The sequence below is a fragment of the Excalfactoria chinensis genome, chromosome 4, assembly GCF_039878825.1.
Source record: "Excalfactoria chinensis isolate bCotChi1 chromosome 4, bCotChi1.hap2, whole genome shotgun sequence".
Classification (NCBI taxonomy): domain Eukaryota; kingdom Metazoa; phylum Chordata; class Aves; order Galliformes; family Phasianidae; genus Excalfactoria; species Excalfactoria chinensis.
The window spans coordinates 39068540-39093038 of NC_092828.1; the positions used below are offsets into that span (position 1 = coordinate 39068540).

The 24499-nt window shown below is 40.2% G+C and overlaps 1 protein-coding gene across 1 annotated transcript in view; it reads left to right on the forward strand.

Moving 5' to 3' along the window:
- Window positions 1-24499, forward strand: part of ADAMTS3 (ADAM metallopeptidase with thrombospondin type 1 motif 3) — a 119759-nt gene that overhangs the window by 58702 nt on the left and 36558 nt on the right. The window lies entirely within an intron of this gene.

The window sequence follows — 24499 nt, forward strand, 5'->3', positions numbered from 1 at the left end:
AGATCATTGCTTGCTCTTTGGGTGAAGTTTTCAAGTTTCTGCTACTTCGTGTTATCTTTTGCTTTTTTTTATTGTTACTTCTGTCCTTCATTAGCCGTGCTAAGATAAATGAGCTATTGATTTGTGGAATTATTTCATTGCTTAAAGGTTAATCCTGGATTTGTTGGATGTACATATGATGTTTGTTATGGGATTGTCCACAAAGAGGGAAGATCAATAAGCAATTATATCTAGAAATAAGGGTCTTTGAGGGTTTGTAGGTGAGAATTACAAAGTGGTAATCTATTTCCAAATGAACACAGAGATTGCTTCCATTCATTTCTGTGTTTAATGTGGTTATATTCATCACTTGCCAGAAAACCTTCCTCTAACAGGAGACTGCAGCATGGTACAAGGTTTGTCTTGATTCTCACAAAACAGTCACTTGGTTTGCCTTTTAATTAAAACAAGTAACACTCAGCATGAAGCAAAACAAAAACATGATGCTTGCAGGTCCTGTAAGTTCTTGTTTTCGTTTTGCTTATTCTTCTGTCAGATAGTATGCAGTTACGTTTCCCTCCATTTTCAAGTGACTTTTCACCGATCTTCCATACCACAGTCTACATGGGCTGCAGTAATTTTATAAACAGTGTGAGTGAACTGAACCATTTAGAATGATTTTGGAAGCTCATTTGTTTGCCACTGAAAGTAGCAATTTTGCCGATTAACTTATATGAGGAAAACTACTTGTCAGGTATCTGAGCGGTCTGGTCTTCCTTTTAAATAGTACTGATATTCTTGGTGCATTATCCTTGAGCCAGAAGCATTTGTGTTAACCTCCGGGGGTGGACGTTTCTTCCCTTTTTGTTTTCTACATAAAGCAGACAGTTTACAGGTCCATTTCAAACTACTGCAAGGGTAAAAGATAGAATGAAGGAAACTTCATTTTCCGTTTTTACTTGGAAAAGTTGGACAAGAGCCCCTGTGAAACCTGATAGTTACTTGAGGCATAATAAGCTGCTTTCAGCACCCCTTTTGAAGATTAATTTAAGATGGTTATAATATTGACAGCCGAAGTAAGATTTTTAAAGGCATTGCATATTATTACCCCATCTCTAGAAGTGGGTAAGCCGATATCCAGGATTAGGAAGAGATTGCGCCGCAATCAGTGGCAGAGCTTAAAACCAAATCTGAAGTGCATCAGTTTCAAGTGAATGATGTCCAGATTGCACTGCCTGTCTCAGTAATGGCTACCTTGAGTTTGAGCTGATTTAACTGAGAGCTGGTTTTGATATTGTTTGTTCTTCCAGTTCAGAAAAGTAACAGATCTTTTTGCTTAGTTGTTTTATTGAAGACTTTTTTTTGTTGTCTTGTGTAAACCCAGTACCTCATTTGTGCGTATCAGCATGTTTTACTGGTGTACCCCTTTCCTCTTTTTATGTGGTGTTAGAGGAGTATGGCTTCGTACATATTTTTGCCATTATCTTGGATGATATCGTGGTACATATACTGCTTAGAAATAGCTTGCATTTGGAGACGTTTGTTGGTCTTGGAATTCTAACTTACAATGCATTCATGGAAAAAAAAAAAAAGCAGGAACCAGAGTTCAGCAACATTCAGCAATAGTTTATAGTTGGAACTTTTCCTTTATATTTACGCCAGTGGAATTTTGAAAAATGGCTGAAATTCCATATGGCGAGAAAGAGAGGCTTATTATCTGTGACTAACACTTAGACGTGGTTTTAAGTGTTGGTATTCTTAAGCTACTTCTACACGACTGCTACCTTTGCTTATTGTGTTGTTTTATTGTTTTAAACAGCTTTTCTTCTAGCTTTGCATTACTCTTGCATTACTCGTGCTGCCATCTTCCTCTGCAGATCTGGCCAGTGCACTGCACTATTGTATCCAAATATAGAGTAGGGATAAGCTAGCCTTTGTGTCACTTACTGAATCCAAGCGAGAGTCTGGATTTTTTTGATGACTGTAGTGAAATTATGTGAAATGATGTGAAGCCTTCAAAACAAAGGGCAGAAATACCATATAGACCTTTTTTGGAATTCCGGAGAAGAATATACATGTGTTCAAATTAAAAGGATTTTTTCCTATCTGTGCCTTTCTGAACCTTTCTGAAAAGGTAACTGATTGTCAGCACTGATAAATGTTCTAGGACAGCCACAACTCTGCTTTTTCTTTCTCCATTTTACTGATGGCCTATTTCTGGAGATTCATGGTTCTGTTCTTGGAAGCAACAGCATGTTAGACCTGTTAGACTGGATGAAGAGCAGGGATAAGATTCTTGTTTTTGCAGTGGTTCCTCTGCCTGACAAAGGTGTAAGTGCAGCTTGGCATTAGAGAATCCACAGCTGACTACTCAAAGAGAAATTGTTCTCAAGTACAATACATTGCTGCACACAACAGATTTGGAAACTGGAAATACTTCAGTAACAGAAGAAGTTATCAGCGCTGTGGATATTTGGAGTAGTGCTACTCATGTATCTGCTGCAGTGTCTGTCTTGAGTTAACCTAAGGAGGGAATGAGGACTGGGAAAGCACAAAAGCATTTTGCAAACATTTTTCATCCATCTTTCTGTGCTTCTGTGAGATCCACAGCATAGGACCTCACCACAGAGAGAGACTGCTAACTTGACAGTTACTGTTTGCAATACAGAGCTGCCGAAGGCCTGAACCAGGATCTGTGGGCTGACAGCAGCGCCTGCACTGCAGGTGCAGTAAGGGACTTTATCTCAGATGACTCTGCCTGTAGAGGCAACGTGGCATAGCCCATGTCAGTGATTGGAGAGTAAGAGGGGGAGGTTTGAAATGGTCAGCCATCGTATTCTCATAAATCAGGTCCCCAGTTTCAACTATGAGTTGAAAGAGGCTGTGGTTGCATTAGCAAGCAGTGCTGCTGAATGGGTGAAGTGCTGCAGAGGGAAGTGGTGAGAGTCCAGCTTCTGTGCTCTGGGCAGTTATATCAACCCATCTATTGTTTGGTTGTGTGGACCAAATTCCTGGTGCTCAGGCTTCTTTTTGGCTATGCATAAGTCAACCCTGTGCATGTATGCATGCTTTGATTTTTTTATTTTTTTATTTTTTCTCCCGTGAGCTAGATTGTGCCTAACAGAAGTGAATGCCAGCTGCCAGTTATTCCTAATTGATCTGTATTATGAAATCCCTCTGCAATTTCTGCAATTACTTTTACATGCAACTACTTTACTAACCGGGAAATGTGTCAGGACTTTCTGCTGTGCTGTAAACCACGTCCAATGCTGTAACACAGTCACACAAGCTATTAGTATTTTTTGCTGTGTGAAAAGAAAGCATCCTCTACACACCTCAGGTGTTCTTCTAACACCTGCTTCAGCTTTCCGTAAACCATACTGTTAATTTCTTTTGGTGGCTTGGACTGTCTTTGTAGCTCCTATTTGTGAACTAATTCTGTGTGGCTGTAATACAAATAATACTCTACTAACCAGTTTTCTCTGTAATTTTGTCTAAAAGTCATGAAAATGTCATGTATAACATGACCTGAGGAAGTCTTCTCTTTAAAACTGACTGAATGAAGTCTAAAAACTGGGCAACAGAACTCACTGTAAAATGTGGCCTAATCTGGACCCTCCAGTTCCTGAGGGTCAGAGAGGGTCCTCAGGAATTATAACTTGATACTGTTTGGACATCCTAACCAGCCTCATTTGGACTGTTAGCAGGCTATCTGATAAGGTGAAACCTGTTGTATCCTTGGGCCTAGAGGTCACTTCAGTACACTTTGAAACAGTTCTTGTCATGTCTGGCCTCCTTTCTCTCTCTTCTTCACCCTTGCCTACTCCACAGCAGTGTGCACACTGGAGCTGTTTTTCTCTTAGTGTTTAATCCACTTTTCATGGCAAGCTGTCCCTTCTTGTCATGAATTTAGTCAGACCCATTGTATATTCCATGGAAAATTCTTCTCCCATCTCAGGTTATTCTTTTTTTTTATATATATTATTATTTTTTTGCAGTCTCTGTTAGCTTTCCACCAGACTGGAGGGCTCATTAAAGCTCACTGTACAGGAAATCAGGAGAGGCGCAAGAATGGGACCCTTCTTGCCAAATAGGGAAAGTTGGCAACACTCCTTTAATAGGGAAATTCCTTGGCTTCAAGGAACAGCTCCACAGAGGGAGTGCTGTTTAAAAACGTATACAGGGCAAGAACTTCTTGAAGTGCTGTTCCACATATACATAAAATTGCATATTCTCACATATTATAGTGAGATTCTATTAGTATTAATATGAATATAATAGTTGGAAACCTATGGGGTTATCTGAGAAGTCTTGAAATCAAACTGCAAGTGTCGGGAGGCAGAAAATCAGTGCTGGGCATAAGGAAGTTAACAGTGTGTGTAGTAATCTCGTACAGAATGTATTTTCAGCGGACTTTGTCTCCATTGTCAGACAGCAGGCAAAGCACAGACATTAATTTATTGGAAAAAAAACTCAGCTTAGTTTCTGCTTTTTGAAGCTATTGTAGATGGCACCGTCTTTCAAGCCAGAAAGGGATGGAGGTCAGACAGGAGAATTTATGACTTTGTGCTATTTTGGATGGGATTGAGATGGAGAGATGGGGTGGGGGGAGGAGAAGGAGGGGGAAATGATCAAAATATCTTGTATGGAAACACAGTGAGTTATATTCATAACACATCTGTGCGAGGTGCAGTCAAGATTGGCTCACTAGTAGGAATTTGGTGAGATGGAAAGGGGAAAAAAAAAAAGTACATTTTGTATGAGTCTACATGAGAAAATTAAAGTATTGAAGGGTAATGAATCAATCATGAAATAACTTCTGTCGCAATCACTGAGGCCGTGGTGCTTTGAGTCTTGCAGAATATTTATCCATTCCCTGAAACAGGGAGGCTAATGTGGGATTCTCTTCTGTTTGTAAACCAATTCTGTGGTATGACAGCCACAATTAAATGTTGCTGCATATTTTCTCTTTCTTCCCTGAAAATACTACAACATCAGTTATGTACGTTATGTCAAACTGCATGAATTTTAGAAGTGCATTACTGTTGGGTCATAGTGTATGCAATTATAGTGAGAGCTGGGCAGGAGAGTTGTACTTCATTAGAAATTGTGAGATTTGAGAACTGGCTTCCAATTCAGGACCACTACCTCCCACTTTCAACTCAGCTTTCAATTTCTCTCTTACAGAAAATGAATCTCTTGGGAAGGCTTTGACTGACTTGCTATGATTTCACAAAACTTACAGTAAATGTGTATGTGTATAAGAGAGGGATGTGTTATTTTGTAGTACAGAATCAGAACTTTTCCACCTAGAAAGGCTGTCTGGAATATGTTTATAATCCTTCACCATATGTATTTTTTTATTTTTTTAAATCAAACATTGCAGTTGCTATTGAAAAATGACTCCATATAAATTATTCCAACTAGTTTTTGCATGTAAGTTACTTAAGTAAGTGTCCTTGAGAATAGTCCTGCAGAGAATGAGCTGGGTCTTGGTGGACAAAGTACTGAATGTGAGTCAGCAGTGTGCACTTCCAGCTCATAGAGCCAACGATATTCTGGGCTCCATCGGAAGAGGAGTGGACAGCAGGGACAGGGAGGTGATTGTTCCTCTCCTCTCTGCCCTTTTGAGGCCCCATCTGGATTACAGAGGCCCCCAGTACAGAAAAGATGTGGAGCTGTTGGAGAGGGTCCAGAGGAGGGACATGAAGATGGTCATAGGGCTGGAGCACCCCTCCTATGAAGGCAGGCTGAGACATCTGGGCTCATTCAGCCTGGAGAAGAGAAGGCTATGAGGAGACCTCATTGCAGCCTTCCAGTATTGAAAGGGGGATTATGAAAAGGAGGGGAGTCAACTTTTTACTTGGTTAGATTGTGATAGGACAAAGGGGAATGGTTTTAAGTTCAAGGAGGGGAGGTTTAGATTGGAAGTCAGGGAAGTTCTTTACTGAGTGTGGTGAGGTACTGGCACAGGCTGTAGGTCCCCCATCCCTGGAGGTGTTCAAGGCCTGGTTGGATGGGGCCCTGGGCTGCCTAGTCTACTACCAGATCTGGAGGTTGGTGACCCTGCCTGTGAGAGGGGAGTTGGAACTTTTGTCTCTTCCAGCCCAAGCCATTCTATGACTCTGTGATTCAGCTTGAGATAGGAGTTGACAGGCAAATTAAACTGCCCTCAAAACCTCGATTTTGTACACCTGAATATCTAAACATTATAATCCAACATATCTGTCCCATATGTATTACATATGTATGTGTGTGTATAGGTTACATTATGCTTTTATAGAAGAATAACCTCCTTTATATAGTTCCTTTGTCACAGAGTAGTAATAATATGCACTAGATGTTGGTTCAGATGTTGAAATGTGTCACCAAACATCTTACGTAGCCTCTGCATGTTTTGATCAGTGATCAAAAAGCAACAGGAATCTTTGCTTGGAAGTCACCAGGCTTTAGATCAGATCCCCAGTCTTTAATGTTTGCCCAAATCAGAGTTTGCTGGGGACTTTTGAATAGAAATTGCCACACTCCATCTGCTTCTAGGAAACCCTGGCCAAGATTGTCTTCAGTTGCAGTCTGTCAGGGTGCATGCTCAGAGCAAAAAGCTTTGTGTATTTCAGCAACCTGTCATGCGTGCAAACTTTTATCTGAACCCTGGCTCCTGATGCTGTCTGGCAGTTGGTTGCTAGTGGTGGAGGAACCCTGCCTTGGACTTGGGTTGGTATCGCTGCAGGTGCGTGGGCTCAGCGAAAGCCAGTCGCCAAGAAACAGCTGTTGGGCTTTGTAATGTCAGAAGGCTGGAATCCACTTAGTGACAACTGAACAATTAAGGACAATTATGCTTTCAGCTACATTAACAAGTAACTCAGTACTAAGATACTGGAAGGAAATGACCCGTTGTTGAATGTTGGAGTAATTTGTGACTCATGGTATCGTTGGAAGGATGTTTGAAGTTCTTTTTGTTTTGGTAATATGGGCCTATAATATTTTCCCACATTTTTTTCCAGTTTTACACACTCAGTTATTCCTTTTATCCGACTGAATACTGTGAATTCCTGTCTTCTGTTTCTTTCAAGTGTTTGTCTCTGCATAAGCCATCTAACAGCTGAGTCTGCCCATTATGTTCACCTTCTTGGCTTTAAGTTGCAGTAACGGCCGTGTGAGGAAAGCATGCTTGGAGCCTTGAAGGGGAGTGCTGTTCCCTGAAATGTCCTCTGGAAAAATACTCTCTGGGGTGGGGTCGCAATTGGGAAAGCAGTAGCACGTCTTGCTTGGGATGAGGTTCAGTCCTGAGGCTGGAAGTACCCATCTGTGACCTGGAGCTTCCCAGCAGAATTATTATATGCCAAACACTGCATCAACGTTTTTTATAGAATTAATTGAAATGCAAGGAAGAGGTATAAAAAGATTGGACAAGAGAGAAGCCTTTAATGTACTTTCCATGTCACCATTTTATAGTTTAGGCCAAATGGGTGACATGTCTAAATCTGAAGTGTGATGGAAGTGAAGAATTTTGGACAAACGTGATGTTTTTTTCCTAGTTAAAGTGTGATATGATTAGTCCCACAGCTGCTGGATTGCTGTTGTAGGCTTCCGTATAGTTATCATGTTTTTGACCTCATTCTTAATGTGATATCACTTCTCTAAGTATCGATTTCTTAAAATGCCAATATTAAATATATTTTCTAAAACTAATAATAATGCACAGTGATAGTGATTTTTTTTTTTATTTTATTTTATTTTCTGACCAAAGCTTTACATATATGATCTAATCTATCAAAGCTGCTGCTTTACAGGAAAAATCAGCCTTTCTGAAAGAAAGGAAGACAAGTGTCATGTCTGCTTGATAGGGTCAGTATCAGCTGATATCTAGATGCATACTTAAAAAAATCCTCAGCACAGTGTCTGTTGTAGCCACATTTGAAGAGAGACTGAAGATGCTGAATGATAATATTCCCATTTATACATGTGAAGAGATTCATTTTGTACAGAAAGGAAACAGGCCTAGGTATTCTTTCTCGAACACACATTGTGTGGACAGACATGAATGTATGAGAGGTAAGAGGAAATGATTTCAGTCCTAAGAATTTCAGAAGTCTTTTGTTTCTTTACATGGAAAGCTTCTCACTTTGGCATTTTGACAGTCTCATCTCTTTCCACTTCACATTCAGATTTCAGATGTTTTATATCATTGAAGTCTTCAGCCCGTGTCCACTAATTGTATTGCCCAGATTCCATAGCTCTGTACAGCTATGAAGGCTATTACAGCAATAGAGAATACAGAAAGCTCAGTTCTAGCATGTCCTCTTTTAAAACGCTCTGTTGGTAGTGATTTGGTCAGACTCTTGGGTTCAAGGGAGTTCTGCAAGTTGGTGAGAATTTTGCTTGGCCTATGGCCTTTGATAGAAGGAAAAAAAGTATCTTTTTGAGTTTTCCAGTGTATTGCCATATGAGATGTACTTTACATTTTTAAAAGTAGCAGGTTACTGGGCTCCACCTTTTCACTACTGAAATATTTTCCTTGGCTTTATGATGTGTGTTCATTGTTGGTAATTATATTAATGGAAAAGCTTAGCTGCATCATCTTCATCGTTTCACAGCTCTCTTCCAGCTGGATAGCAGTTTTGGCTTTGTCTCTGTTTCTAAGGCATAGTCACAGAGGCATAGTCATTTGAAGCATTTTAGTGACGGAGCCATTCCTTCTGCTTCTGAGTGGGCAAGAGACTAGAAAGGTGCCCTGGAAAAGGGCAAAGACACTTTTCTGGTCTGATGAGAGAACTTTCTCCTTGCAGGCTCCTGTTACAGTGATTTGTGTCATTTGTGAACTAGATCACAGCACAGATTCTGTGATTCTTAATTTCAGGTAGACAATTTAATTGAATGTTGGTAGAGTATAGAAGTCCTTCTACTCAGTTTCCAAGCTCCACACCTTCCAGGAATGAGAGCTAGGTTGTGTCATTTGTGTGTTTATTACTTCTCTGCTTTTGGTGAGGCTTTCCTCGCGATTCCAAGTAACTCTGTGTCAAATGGAGCTGTTTTGATGTCTTGTTGTTCTGTCTGGACAGTGTAGTAGGCTTTGCAGACTTTAGAGGCTTAAGGCAGATAAAGAGATGATTAGAGTGTAATTGTTGTTGACAGTAGACAGGGAGCTTCTCAGTACAGATAATGACTGTGGTTGGGAGTACAGATGAGCTCAGGCTATGCCAGGGTCCCGTTTCACATTTACTGTTGCAATAACATGTTCCACATGTCTAAAAACAAATTCCTTTCACAGCATTTAAAACTAAGCAACTGTATATAAATGCATGACTCGCTTCATCGAAGTGAAATGAGCAGCCAGAGTAGTTAGATGACCAACAAAAGAAACAACATAAGAGCCACATTAATGATGGGGAAATGATACGTAAGGAAAAATTACGAAGAAAGGCTTCTTGAAGAAGAATTTTGATAGACTGTTATGATTAAGAAATAAACGAGCCAATTTCTTATTTTTGCTTTTCCTCTATTTCATGCCACCTGTAGCTGTCTATTTGTGAATGCAGTTTACTACCTTTTTTGTTATTTGGTAGGGAAGTTTTTTTTTCTTGTTACTGGCTTCTTCTGTCACATCAGAGGCTTAAAGCTTCCACTGCCTGCAGTGACCTCAAGAGTGACCAGTGGGGGGTCTAAAGTGGCAGTAGCTGTGAGTCTTGAAAGGACTACCTTGTGTCCTTCGTGTATGTGTCAGATTCGCTTCCAAAGTGAGTAAGTTTACAAGAAAACCAAACATTTCACAGTTGAAATAGAACAGAATATATGTTAGTTTGACTTTCACAGGTAGCATCAAGCAATCAGTAGCCAGCTGTCACTGCTTCAAAGAGATTGTAGTCCTATAATGTCCCCCGATCTGCCCAGATTGTGGAGGAAGTTTTAATATCCCTATATACTAACTGTATGTGTCCATGTTAATGTCGCTTCTTACAGCAAATTAATCTGCAGAGCTAAATTCTGAGAAAAACTAGATCTGAGCAAGATATTAGTTGATTGCTGACAGTGTTAAAAACTATTTTAGAAGCAAACATACCCTTTCTGTTATTGAAGAATGGAGAGCGATGAATTGACCTTTAGTGGAGCATTTCTTTTCTAACGAGAAATATGTTTTAAGAGGGTCATCTGTGGCATGCTGGTGGCAAAACTGACAATGCTAAATGCTTAAATGTTAAAAAATGCCAGGGAAATTTCTGGAGCTAGAAAATATGTTGTTTGTAGGCAAATTCTGTGGTGATACACATGCAGATATTTGCGAAGTGTGCCTGGATTTCTCTTGTTTTGAGCCATATTTTTTTACTGCAGCTGTCCATGTTTATGCTGATAGTTTGTGAGGATCTTTCCTCTACTGTACACCTCCCTCACTCATGTTTTGACTTCTGAGGGTTTTTTAAAGCTTTGCCTTGAAGATTAATCATGACCAGAAGCAGACTGTGTGCTGGATGTGTTTCTGCTTCTTGTGACTTGCAGACTACTAGGCCATTTTATGGATGTGACCTGCTTACAGTGTCCAGTACAAAACTGGCAATCAGGTTTGGGATGTGGAAATGGATTTCTTCTGAGGCATGTGACGGTTATGACTTCCAGTCCTATCCAAATCTCAGAAGTTTTTGATGCCTCATACTGAGTGGTGTGTACGTGTTTATTGAAACTGTTTTGAGTTGGATAATCATCTTGCAGTCACTCGAGACCACAGAGAATGGACCTTTGTGCTCTTGCTTTTTCATTCCAGCCCATATTTTTTTTCCAAATATGAAGCTTTGCTCTTTCCGTGCTTTTGAGCAGCTGACAGAAGCTGGTTTGGATGCCTACGGGTAAGGGATCAAAACTATGACTGAAATAATTTTGAAACCTTATTATGGCAACTTGGTTAATGAACACCAGAGGCTATATTGCCTTTAAAGCAACTTGTCAAGTATTGAAAATTTGTAATAGTAGTCAACTGCTGAAAATAGCACTCTAGGATTGTTAATGCAGAGCTCTTCAGTGTTCCTGTGAGAGTGTCTGAATTTGAAAGTCACCCCATATGCTCTGTGCCCTCATTAGATGAAAACTTTTTAAGTGGAGAACTCACAACTCTAAGCTGTACAAGTGAAGAGAATACTTACATGCCCAAACCTGCGTTTAGTTCTAGTAGACCAGGTATCTATACATGCATTTCAGTGGTGGGCAACTCTGCAAGTTGTTGTGGACTTAATCTTTCTCATCTGGAAACAAAGCACTAGAGCCTCTAAGGATGCCTTTTGCATCCTTTTATACACTGATATGTCTGATGGCTGTTCAAAATGTAACTTTTTTTCTTGTTATTCTTCATCTTCTGTTACAGTGGTGGTGACAAAAAGTATAGCATTGCATGTAAATGCACAGACCTGATAGACTTCATTAGATTGTATCAGTAGCACATGAAGTTTTGTTGTCTGCAGGTACGCCAAGAGCTGTCACTCTAATACATTGATAGAAGATGTAAGTGTTGTGTAAAGTAGAAAGATAATATTTTTGCCTGTATTGTGTATATATAACATGACCTGTGAACTTCTGTTTTGATTGTGTCCTATATTTTTACCACAAGCATAAGATAGCTGTGAGATCTCTTCAGCAGGCAGAGCCAACTGTTTCTGTCATGTTAAAATCTGCAACAGTTTTCTTGTGGTATTTAAAAGTTAATGACCAGAGGCATAAATCCAACTTGCTCAACTAATCTAGAAGACAAAGGTGTATTTATTTCTTATTGCCTTATTAACAATATCACAATTCTGGGAAAAAGACTCTGTCTATGCAAAGATGATATATCTATGATCCCCTTTTGCTAATGTCTAGTTTCAGGTCTGCCAGGTAATACCAACAGCCTGCTTGCCATAGTCCAGTGTGCACTGGATTCTAGCCAAAAAGCATGAATCAGCTCCAAAGTTTATCTAGCAAATCTACGTATTACCTCATTCTCTGAGGAAGACAAGAATGAACTGCTCTTTTCTCTCCTAGGAACAATTGTTGCAAGATGTTTTTGATAGATATATCCCTTCTTTAGTCAGAGCTTCTTTTATTGAGAGCAGGATTTGGTTGCTAAGCTTTTAAATGGGAGAGCTACTTTTCTGGAAGGTGGCAGGAAGGAACCTACTTCAGGAAGACAGGAGAACCTTCCTCCATTAGCAGTCTGTTCTGTAGCTCCTAAGCCTCTGTGACCAGGCACCATAGCTGCACTCCACTTTTAGGTTATTATGATGGGCAAGCAGAGGAGTGCACTTCTTGTATGATTAATAATTAATTTAAAGTTTGTTGTTAGTATAATTAGTGTATTAACAGCAAATGTTTGTCCCTTTCTGTATGGTTTTCCTTGCTGTTGCTGTGCCTTACTGCCCCACGTTGTAGTGGTGTGTGTTCCTCACAGATACTTCTGCTCCTTGTGGTGGATTTTTTCTGTGTTGGTCCTGGACCCACTTGCTGTTACTGGTGAAGGCTGTCAAGCAGTCTGTTTCTAACTCCTTATGGGACCACAGATAACGTTATCCCATGATCGCTTACATTTTATATATATATATATATATAAAAAAAACTTTTTGCTATATATAGCATAACTCTTTATGACAGTATTGAAAAGAGGAAGCTAAAGCTTAAAAAAAAAGTAAATAAAAAATAGTGCATTAATCATCAGTCTAGTGGACAACTTTGTTTTTGCTTTTAGATTAACCAGACAGTGGTCATCCGTTGATGGGCAATGCGTTGTTACAGCTAAAACCAAGCTAAAAATAAGGTCAGGAGCAGATGAGCTAGGGCAAGGCCAGGCAAGTCCTGAGTCCTATGTTAAGCTAATGGAAAGCTATGATCTGGTATTAGTGGTAGTAAAGCAAGTTGCTAATGTATTCCTTAGGCTGTGGATTTATAAAGAAAGTAGGCTGTGGATTTTTTTCTTTGTTACTTCTCTTCTTCGTTATAGTAGTAGATATGGGGAGTGTATTTACTGTGCTTTTAAGCTTCTGATTGCCAAAGTAAAAGCCAATAGTCCTTGAGACTGGTAGCACGTTGAAAATGAGTTCAGTTTGATTCTGAGACTTGTCATCTTTTTGACAGCAATTCATTAAACTCGGGATATCTGAGTAGACTTGTATTTCAAGTCTCAGTGCACCTGTGGTGCTTTTTGCTTTTTTCTTTCTTTTTTTTTTTTTTTCTTTTTTTTTTTCTTCTTTTTTCTTTGAGAACCTGAAAAGTACCTTGTGTGAATCTTTGTGGTATTTCTTACAGCAGATTCAGAGTGGTGACAGCTGTTTTTACTTAGGTCTGTAAAACGTATTGAAGGAGTTTCCAGTGTGCATAAATACCAAACCAGTTTATATCATGTCAGGACTATGGAAGGAAGGTCTTTCGAGAAATGATCTCATAGTCATTCTTTGTTGTAGATCTGGCACATACTGTGGGCTTCATTCTCTTCTAAAAACAACTCCTGTCTTTAAAGTTGGCATGCCTCAGATGTGTGCCTTCTGCTTGCTTTATGTTAGCCAAACTCGCTCTTGCTCAGGAAGTTAAAGGCAATAGATTTATGCAGTATCTTTTACATCCAATTATTTATGATAGTGCTGTGCCTGCTAACACTCCTAACCCAGATATACTTTCTGTCTGCATCAGATCTTGGTGTGATTGTATGTGTTACAACCTCATGGTGACATTTTCATTTCCAGCAATGCTCATATATGCTTTCAAACTTCTAGGATATGGCATGTTCACAGGCAAATCTAGAATTACTTTCAGCCAGAATCATTTGAACTGTTGCAGTGGGAACTAAGTATCCTGTTAGTGTATCAAGTGTAAACTTGCTCTAGAAGGCTTGTATTATAGTGAGAGCTCTAGAACTGGATGTTGCCCTTTTGCTTTTGATATTACCGGTTTCTATTCATTGTATGGAAAAGGAACAGTTTAAAAATTGGCCCAAACTCAGACATAGACATACTTAATTACAGTTTCCTTAATTCCTTTTAAATTCTGGCTTTGTTTTGCATACATTTGCTGTCAGATAAGGATAACCTACATTTCTGGCAAACCCTCATGCCAGGTAGGGAGGTGTTGACAAGAAAATTGTGGAGTGAAATTCTAGCAGTGTGCACTGGAAAAGCTTATCCAAGTTGGCTCTAAACATATTCAATATAGAGTTATGTCTTTGGTGGCTCTACATAATCTCCTAAGTGTGCTGCTGGCATCAGTCTGTCATGTAAACATTTTTGCTGATGATGCATGGAAGGGAAGAGTTTTTGTCACAAAGCAGCACTGACTCTGCAGAGTTAACAAGTAACATACTGCAGGAAATCTTTCACCCTTCCCAGAATTCTGTGACTGGATTTACTGTGGTTCCAGTGAAGCAAATATTGTATTAATTCAGTCAGCACTTAAAAATCCTTTCTCTAACAATAAAATAAGATGATTTTTGTGTTTGTGGCCCACTGAGTTCATAAACTTAATGAATAATCCTGAAAGTCTGAGATTGAAAGCTGCCTTTAATTCGCATTCATTTCTCTTTCCCTGAGCCACCATCACTCTAAGGATCCCACGGAAAAGTTTTTGTATAGAGCTGAGGCTCCAAGCTACAATACACTTACTCATCTAGAGAAGGTGAAAGATAACTAGAATGAATATGAATTCACAATGTTCTTCTTTTTCTTTTTTCCTCTAAATCCTTAGTGCAGTTAATGTACTATGACAGTGAAGTTGTGTCTAAACCTACTGGCTGCTAGTGTTATTCTGCAGTTTAGTTCCTCAGACAAGAGACCTTGCAAGCACAAGCAGTTCTGCTGCAGGCTAGGAGGCCCTTCTTCCATTTTTTTATGGTGTTTCTTTTTTTTCTAGACTTCCCCTGTGCTGTCCCCAGTGAATTACCAGGACTTTAACAGCAAGTCAGTCACCAGATGACCATCTTTGGTCACAGTTGCTGCTTCCTCCTTTAACACCAGGCACCTAATAAATAACCAGTACCAGCTTGGAAGGAAGCTCACTGACAACTGATGAAGAACGGAAATACTGTGGGGGATGTGGGAGGATATTTCTCCAAAAATCCTCATTCTATCCCTGATACTCAATTTAAAACATTCATGGTCTCAGTGAGGTACTGGTTCAGCAGGACATTTTAACCTTTCCCTACCCAAATCCTTCTTCCACACCATCCTCAGTGTCCTAAGGGCTCTAGAATTATGTAATCATTCCATTTTCCTTAGAAAATGCTTCAGCATCTTTATCTTTTTCTGATGTTGCTCTCATCCACAGATGGAAATTCCATTTCCTTCCACATAATCTGATTGATGTTATCTGTCTCAGAGCAGTTTCCAGCATATACTTTCCTTCTGCTTCAAAAACATAGGGTTGTGTTATAATTTTCCAGTTCCAGCTTACTTTACAAGATGCGATGTCTAGAAACAAATGTTGCTTATCCCATTCTTAGGCTCTCAAAGGTACAGCAGCACTTCTGTCATTCATGCACAAATCAACCTCCCATGAAGAAAAAGCCTAGTGTTCTTCCAAGGCTTTTCAGCACCTCTTCCTTCTCCTACCCACATTTGATGTGGTGCTGACAGCAGCTCTGTGAATTAGGAAACACTCAAATCTCACCCATCTACCTTCTTAGCCTGAGGAACTGAGGGTGCCTAGCAATTATTAACACTTCATGTTAATTTGATAGTACTTTAAAAAGCAAGCTAAGTACCTAGCTGCCAGTGTAAGTCATTTTTGATGCTTTTGAAAATCTGTCTGAATTGTATGATTCAGAACTAACTGAACACAATACCCATTTTCCATTAACTTTGGTAGTGGACAAAGCAGCATAATGGAGTCATACCCAGGTGATCTTTTGATAGCTTGGCTTTCTACTATGCTTTTTTTCTGGTCTTTTCCAATGAATTCACAATGGTTTTCAGGAAAAAGGAGGATGGTTTTTCCATGGGTTTGGGGATATTGTTGGTTGCTTTGTTGCCTGGATTTTTTTTTATGCTCTAGCAATGTTTTTTGTCTCTCTTGAGAAGGTAAAATCTAATTTGCTCTTCTCTATACCTGTGCTATGTTTCTGCAGTATTAGGATTGGCTTTGTTTGTGTTAGAAAAGTTTCATCTATAATTATTGTGACATATTCATAGAATCATCAAATGCTTCAAGGGGACCTTAAAGCCTGCCTAGCCCCAACCCCCTGCTGTGGGCTGGTTGTCACCCACTGGACCAGGCTGCCTGTGGCCCCATCCAGCCTGACCTCGAGCACCTCCAGGGATGGGGCATCCACAGTTTCTCTGGGCAGCCTGTGCCAGTGCTTCATCACCCTCCAAGACTTTCTTCCTAACATCTAATCTAACCTCCATTATTTTAGTTTATAGCCATTTCCCTTCGTTCTGTCACTATGAGACCATGTAAAAAGTTGGTCCCCCTCCTGCTTATTGAGCTCTCGACAACTACTGCAGTGAGGTGTCCCCGCAGCTTTTTCTTCTCCAAGCTAAACAATCCCAACTCACTCAACCTTTCTTCATAGGAGAGGTGCTCCAGCACTCTGAGCATCTTTGTGGCCCAATTCTGGACCTGCTCCAACAGTGCTGTATTCTTGTCATACAGAGGATCCCAGACCTGGGCACAGTATTCTAGGTGAGGCCTCAGCCTGCTGCCACCCCTCTGTTGATGCAGCCCAGAATACAGTTGGCCTTCTGGGCTGCAAGCATACATTGCTGACTAGTGTTCACCTTTTTGTCCATCAGGACTCACAAATACTTCTCCACAGGGCTACTCTCAATGAATTCTTCTCCTAGACTGTACTCACATTTGGTATTGCCTTGACCCAAGTGCAATATCTTACAGTTTCTTCTCTTGTGCCCACTTTTTGAGCATGTCTGGGACCCTCTGAATGGTGTCCCTCCCTTCTATTGCATCAGCTGTACCACGCAGCTTGGTGTCATCAGCAAACTTGCTGAGAGTACACTCACTGATAATGTACAGTAGAGTACATCACTGATAAAGATGTTGAAGAGTAGCAGTCCCATGGTGGTCCCATTGGGGTCACCACTCACAACTGGCCTCCACCTGCCGATAGAGCCATTGACCTCAACCCTCTGACTATGATCATCCAACCAGTTCTTTATAGTTCACTCTTCAAGTGCATATTTCTCCAATTTAGAGACAAGAATGTCCATAGAGATGAGGATGTTGCACAGAGAAACCCTATAGGGTGTGCATGGGCTTCTAGAAGCAGGTAACAGTTAGTACCCTTAACTACAGTTAAACATGGGTTGAAAGCATGCAACCTTTTTCACCTGATTTTTTATTTTTTTATTTTTTTTGGTAAGGCTTGTTTCATATACAAACTTGTCCTTTTGCTCAGCCTCCAGAAACAAAGAAGCAGAAACTGGCAACAGTTAAGCATGTATATTCCATCAAAAACAGTAATAATATTAAGTGTTTGGTTCTTAGTCAAATTTATAAGTTCCAGAGTATGTGTTTGCGAGGGAGTGGGGGAAATTCAAGGCAGTGATTCTTAAGCAAAGAACAGGGTCTTTGCATGTGAAGTGTATGGTTGTGGTCCTATTAGGAAGTCATTCTGATACTCCTGATATAATAGGCAATTTCATGAAACTGTTGAAGAAAAGGTAAGGGAGACTGATTAACTTCATGGGCTGTTTTGGAAGGACCTAATAAATTAAAGCACACAACTTTCAGCACATCCTAGAATTTAATGAGAACATCCTGTCATAATATTTTCCACATGACACTCTGGGTGGTTTCTATTGCAAGCACTGATGCTTTCTACTTGGGCTGTAGCAGAGCCACAAAAAATTTACATATACATAGTTCTTGGCAAAATAAACTGGAAGACATAACAGGTTTTGGAATCTTCATTTGAACAAAATGATGATTCTTTTCTTTCCTGGACTTTTGAAGGGCACACTCCACGATAAGCCTTACAGGCAGAAAATGGTGGGCTTTCACAGATTTACCGAAGTGCAGTTACTGACCTTTGTTATAATTATGCAGCCTAATGTGTTTCTCATAGTAGTTCATTAGCAAAAGTTCCAAAGGAGCCAACAAGTGTTTGTATACTCCTGTTGAAATCTGTGGTAGCCAGCTGCTGAAGCACTTGGCCATCAGTTCCCCTAAGTCTCTTGTGATATATCCAAAGCACCAGGTATCTGAAGTACATGTTGAGGTGTTAGGTAGTTCTTTCAAGATAGCTGGTAAAGAATAAAGCAAGCAGACAGCACTTTGTGTTATGGAACTGTTAAAAATCCACTGTAATACTTGAAACCCTTCTAAAGTGGAATGTGTCTTGTGTGCATTTAAATGAGAGCCAAGCTTTATAGAAAGCATATTGATGAGGACAATTAAGGTACATTAAGCGTAGATAAAATCTGGTTAGAATATCATTTGTTGATTTTAATAGTCTTGAAACTACTGCAGTTTCTTCATGCCAGCTTTTTAATATCTTGAGGACACTTATGTTTGAGTACCATGGCCTGGTCTCTGACAGCCAGGAATTACAAAGCTTGGCTGGAAGACCTGCTGTACTGAATACCCTCATCAGCCATCCTGATGCAGCACTTATCTCTAGATGTGGTTTCTGTGTTGGATTCCATATTATGAAGAAAACTTCTGAAAAAGTGTGCAACTATAGGAGTGACTGTTGTTGGTGTGGTTTCCTTTCTTTGAAAATGGCATAATAGAAATTTTTAGTTATATGTTACCATTCCTTTTGGCAAGAGGTATACACTGATCTCAATTTGTTGCAAACTGATTTCTCATTATGATTTTTTTATTCATTTTATTCAATTATTTTATTATTATTATTCATTATGAACTCCTGGAACCTCCCAGGCTGTCCTGCCACAGCAGTGTTTTCAGGAAGAGCTTAGGCTATCAAATACAATCAGTTGTTTACTTTTCCTAAGTTTGTCAGTTGGTTTTAATGTTTTGCCAAAAAGAAATTCAAGTTTATGGCTGTCTGTGTGACATCGTCCTGCTCCTAGAAAGTCTAAATGTGTGTCCCACGTAACCTGTGCAGCAGCATTTTGGGTGCTGGGACACAGTTCTCACAACTGGTGATGAGCTCCAGGCTCACAGCTGTATCTGTGTGCCCCAACATACTCCTGTCCTCCTCTGGCACCACTGCTGGGCCTTCCCTAAGCTGAGAACTTCATTTCCATGCCCGCAGGTTTCTGACTTCTCTGTTATAACTTAGATCATTTTTTTCTTTCTCTCCTTGGATCCAATCTCTGTTGATCACTGTTTTCATTAATAGAATCCTCACTGCAATGCAGGTTTTCTTTTCCTTGTAAGAGCATTGCTATTATATGAGACACAAAACTATGCGTAAGTGATGTGGGTCATTACAGCCCTGCACCACTAAATCTATCCAGCTAAAGATGCAGAAGCATCAATACAGGAAGAAGCTGAGCCAGGCATCTCTCTAAATAGCAGTCAGTGTTTGGGAGCGGAGCGTGAGTCACATCTTGCTCTGCCACTGTTACGAGACATTTTCCTTTTTGTGTACAAATGTAGTAGACCGCTTGTCTACTGGCTCAGATATGTTGAGATGAGAGAAGTGCCTCCAAAGAGACAGGAAAAAGCGTAAATCACAGCACAACAGCAGCTGCTATATCAATTCAGCAGATTTAGATGAATGCAGAGCTCATCCCTAAGTCTGGCGTCCCGGAGAGGCGTTTTCAGAGCCAGGTATGGGTTTGAGTAAATGAGGACCTTGATGGGCAGGTTCATTAATGCAGTTATACTGCATTAATCTCTGCCTTGCTCTTGCAGAGGAAATTATTTGGGACTGCTTATTTTCTTACTTTTGCTGACTTTTCTTTGGCACAAGGAAAACAGTCAGGGACCAAGTGAGACTCCAGGTTGTAGCCACCTAATTGTGAAGGTAACTCTGTTCCTGCTGTTGAAGAGCACAGCACATTCCCACCTTCTCTCCCTTGCCTCAACTAGCAAGCAAGAGGTCTCTAGTATGGTTGCTGAATGAGTGCAGTGTCGATGTGTCACACTCAGCTCACTTTTGCCAGGTGAAATGTGCATGAAGAAAAGGTGCAAAACTCAGCAATACCTTGTTTTTCCTTAAGCAAATGGGTATATGTGAGGAACAGATGAACATAGATACATAAAATGAATGCTGCTGATTTTAGTGTCATTGCCAGGCAGTGCAAGCATCAGAAGAATCATCCCGTGTATTTTAGTATGTAAAATGTTATAAGAATCTTCCAGGTGAGAAATGCTTAGTGTTTTCTTTATGTATACAGACATTTAATTGATGATACCATTTACTAAATTAGACTTGGGCAGATCACAGCTTTATTTAACATAACAGGGAATGAGCTATAATTTCAGTATTTTAAGTTATTCTCTAGGAAAAGCAAAATAGATACTTCTTGTGACCTAGAAGGACATGCTTTTTAATATAAGAAAGTATTCAGGAGGGGTACGGTTATGCCTCGTTTTTTACATAGGTGTTTGCATTAAAAGTTTGGTGTTTCTGAAGAAGGATTTGGAAAAGAGGCAGACCATATTGGTTTGCAAAGGAGTTATGGCTTTCTGAATACACACATCTGGGTTCACAGGGAGGCTCTGTAGATATATGCGTACTTGACAGAAACATACTGTCTGATTCCAGCAGTGTGGTTTCAAGTCTCTAGAGGTGGCATAAGGGAAGGCTAGCAGCCATGGTTTTCAGCAAAATACGATGACAAAGCATGTGGGGGAGATTTCCTTCTGGTGTGTCTGTTCCATTTCCACTACTTCATTTGCTTCATGAGCAAAACTCCTCCTGCCTTTCCTTGGCAGAGGAACCCCAGCTGGACTGGAAGAAGATGTCATTCTTTGTTCTCTGTGTTTTTTGCTACAAGATGCATGAGACAGGCTGTGCTGCATCCTGTGGGAAAAAAAATAAAATAAGAATACATGTCTGCACATGTGCCTACAATCTCATATGTTCTGTCCTACTACCCATGTGTTTACATTGCAACTTCACTCAGTGAAAGAGCATGGACTAATTTTTTCCTGATAGGTAAAATCATGAAGTAAAAGATGCAGATGACTAGCAGAATAAAAAAAAGGAAGAGATAACAAACCAGCTAATTCCAGAATGAGATTAGGGAGGATTAGTCTGTCGAGCACAAATCTGCAAACAAACAGGCTGATTTCCTCTGTGTGTAGCAAAGAATTACCATCCAACAACAGTTGTTTGCTGTGTTAGACAGTGCCAGTAGGCTTTGTAGATCAACCTGCAGAGGACCTTTGTCTTCATATCATTAATTTAAATAATTAATTTCACTAAGAGTTCCTGCAATCTCTTCCTACTTACAGCAGAGAGTTTTATTAGGAAAGATTGATTTCTGTGTTACATGATGACAGCAGCTCTGAAGTGCCGGTATGGGAAGTTCCAAAGGCCATTTCTGTGTCACTCTCCTAGTAAATCTACAGGGCTACCTATGTGTAAATGGCTCATCTCTGTGCCAGAATCACCCCCACGTTTAGATGTCTGCAGATAATGTGCTCCCTGCAGTGTTGATTCACAGTAGAGTTACACCTCCCCAAAGGACCTCAGAAAATAAAACTATTTACATATCTTTTGGTTTTGGGGAAGAGGGAGAACAGGAATGCAAAAGATCAATTGTGTTTGCTATTTATTGCAGTACAGAGGGGAGTTCTGTGAAAGTTTTGCAGAACTACATTAAACAATCTTATTTATGCACTAAGGACTTTGTGCTAGAATTATTCAGACTGAACTCTGCCCTTAAGTTACCAGTACCCATTAGTAGCTATAGAATTGAGTGGAGAGTATTTCCTGGTTATAGCAATCAGATTGCGGTAAATAGTCTCCTGCTAAGATTTTTCCATGTCTCCTCTTCCTGCAGTTTCCATAATGACGCTTATAGCACAGTCTTTGCAAGAACTGTGAATCATAGGGGTTGTGGCCTTCTGAGAAACGGAAGCTCTCAGCTGAATGGATGCGGAAGATTATTTTCACTATATGAGAACTGGAAGCAATACAGTGCACCGTCTGAACGCAAATTACTTGGATCACCTTTTTGTTTTCTGTACAGCAGTTTAGATACAAATACCTAATGTGTTTCACTCTGTGTCCACATGTCTGGGAGTTTCCAAGTTACAGGTTTATATTTTGTATGCCTAAGACAGTGCCCTCAGCTGAAAAGGGCTCATCTGAGGACTTTCTTTGCTACTCAGAAGGAATATCCACTGATACTCCTTCTCTGGGTCTCTGTTATTGGTTTTTAGAATTAGCTAATATTAATGATAATAAGCTGTGGTAAAACATTTCATGTTGATTGAGGTATTGGGAACATGGTAAGCTTCACTGACTCTGAAGAGTTCTTCTGAAATTTCCACAAGTGAACTAGCGCTCAGCTGCATCATGAAGAACGGAGTGAAGAGATTTAATGACTGGTTTCTGGGAACAGAGGCATCACCTCACTTTGCATTGCTCTCTCAGGTGTCCCATTTGTCCTTGTATTCTAAGTGTTTAGCAACAGGAGATGGTGATTGCAGTGTTTGTAAACAGCGCTATTCTTACTATGTATGGACTGACTTTGTATATGGTTGTTTGACTCTGAATTCATTGGAGTGATAGACCATGGAAACTAGACAAAGAAGAGAACAAATGAATCTCTCCTGTTACCCTGGGTTCCTGGGAGAGGGCATAGCAATTTATGGTGAGTGTTTAGGGAGAAGACTTACCACAGAATCATAGAACATCCCAAGGTGGAAGGGACTGACAAGGATCATCAAGTCCAACCTCTGGCTCTGTGCAGAACCACTCAGAATCCAAACCCTATATCTAGGAGAGCAGTCCAAACACTCCTTGAACTCTGGCAGCTTGGGGCAGTGACCACTGCCCTAGGAGGCCTGTTCCATGCCCACCACCCTCTGGTGAAGAGGTGGTTCCCAGTACAGACGTGGAGAAAAGCAACGCAAAGAATGCTGTTAATTAATTATTGACTAATAAGTAGCTCAGATCAGCCTTTAAATTAATACTTGTTTTCTTGTGTTAGCATTTTACTGTTAAGGAATGTTCTTATAGTGGTGGCAGGAGTAGTAGACAAAAAGCTAAAAACCAGTTAGCATACCAAAATATATATATATATCTGTGAGTAAATGAATGGAAAATAGTGACATATTAAGTGTACCTTCTGTTTGCAGAAAGTGCCTACATATTAGAGAAGTGGGGAAAAAAGAAGTCCTCTCTGACTCCTCCTGCCCACTCACATTCACACAGTGAAAGAGATTCTCCTCTTCTTTTGAACCACAAAACCACCTATTTTATAGGGGGAGTGGCAGCCAAACCAAAGGTTCTACACAGAGCAGATAGTTGGTTCTTTCTGAACCAATCTCAAGCTATTCCATTCATGCCGTGGGTGTAGTGATATGATGACATTGCTGGTATATTTCCATTGGACAGTGTGCTCAGCAGCTTTGCCAGCTGTAGCAATTTTTAGAATTGGAGCTTGTCTATGAATTTCCCACTTGTGTGCTATCACAGGGTTTGCATTCTTGAGAGTGAGAGGACTTGCGGTCGAATTGTAAAGCTGCCTGCAGACCTGGTCTCTCAGCCACAGTGACAGGCTAAGCTTCTAAAAACAACTGGGGACAACCTTTCCATTTGATGTGGGGTTTGGGTAGAGTTATTTATGTGTTGCTGTGAACCACTGTGGTACCAAGGAGGGAGAGGTTTTCCAGTTAATTGAGCTGGTTGTTGAATCTGCTCTGGATGAATTACAGCGTGGCCATCCAGCACATTTTGCAACGTTGGCCCCGGTCCTACTGTTTTTCCATGAGCATAACTTAGATCCAGTTTACTGTGAGTCTTCCCTAAAATATGTGAAGGACCAATTCATTTACTTGCAACCTTGGCTTTTATCAGCTCCCATGTAGATAAATAGGGCTTGAAATCTGTGCCATCATTTGAGGAAACATGCCTTTCTGATACAAGTCTGTATCAGACTTGGGCATTAGTGGGGAGCAAGACTCTACTCTTTTCTGTCCTTCTGAAGCTGGTTGCTTTTGCTGGGTTCACAGAGCAGGAAAAGCTCTATGTATTTGAGGACTGTATTGTCTGTTTTTCCTGAATGGAACAGTTAAGGAAATGGGCATGCTCCTGACTGTCACAGAGCCAGAAACTTAAGAGCAGTCCCATTCCTAGTGAGGACTGCAGTACTTAGCTGAAGATTTGCAGTGTAAGATGTTCCAAAAAGGCCTGTTCACTGTTGTTTATTGCTTAGAGCTTGTTGATGTGTTGGCTTGGATTTTGGAAGAATTAAATAGCCTACAGCTGTTACTTTTTCCTGTCAAAAATCTATGATAATGTTTTGCTTTACTGTTCTAAGAGGAAGAGATGGTTTTTAAGTTATTTCAGATATGGGCTACTAAATACATCCTCTTAAAAGCCAATTCAAAATAGTTCATTATAACTCTGCCCATTGACCTATGTCCCCAAGGGATTCTTCCAGTACTTCATGATATTCATAGGGAAAGATAT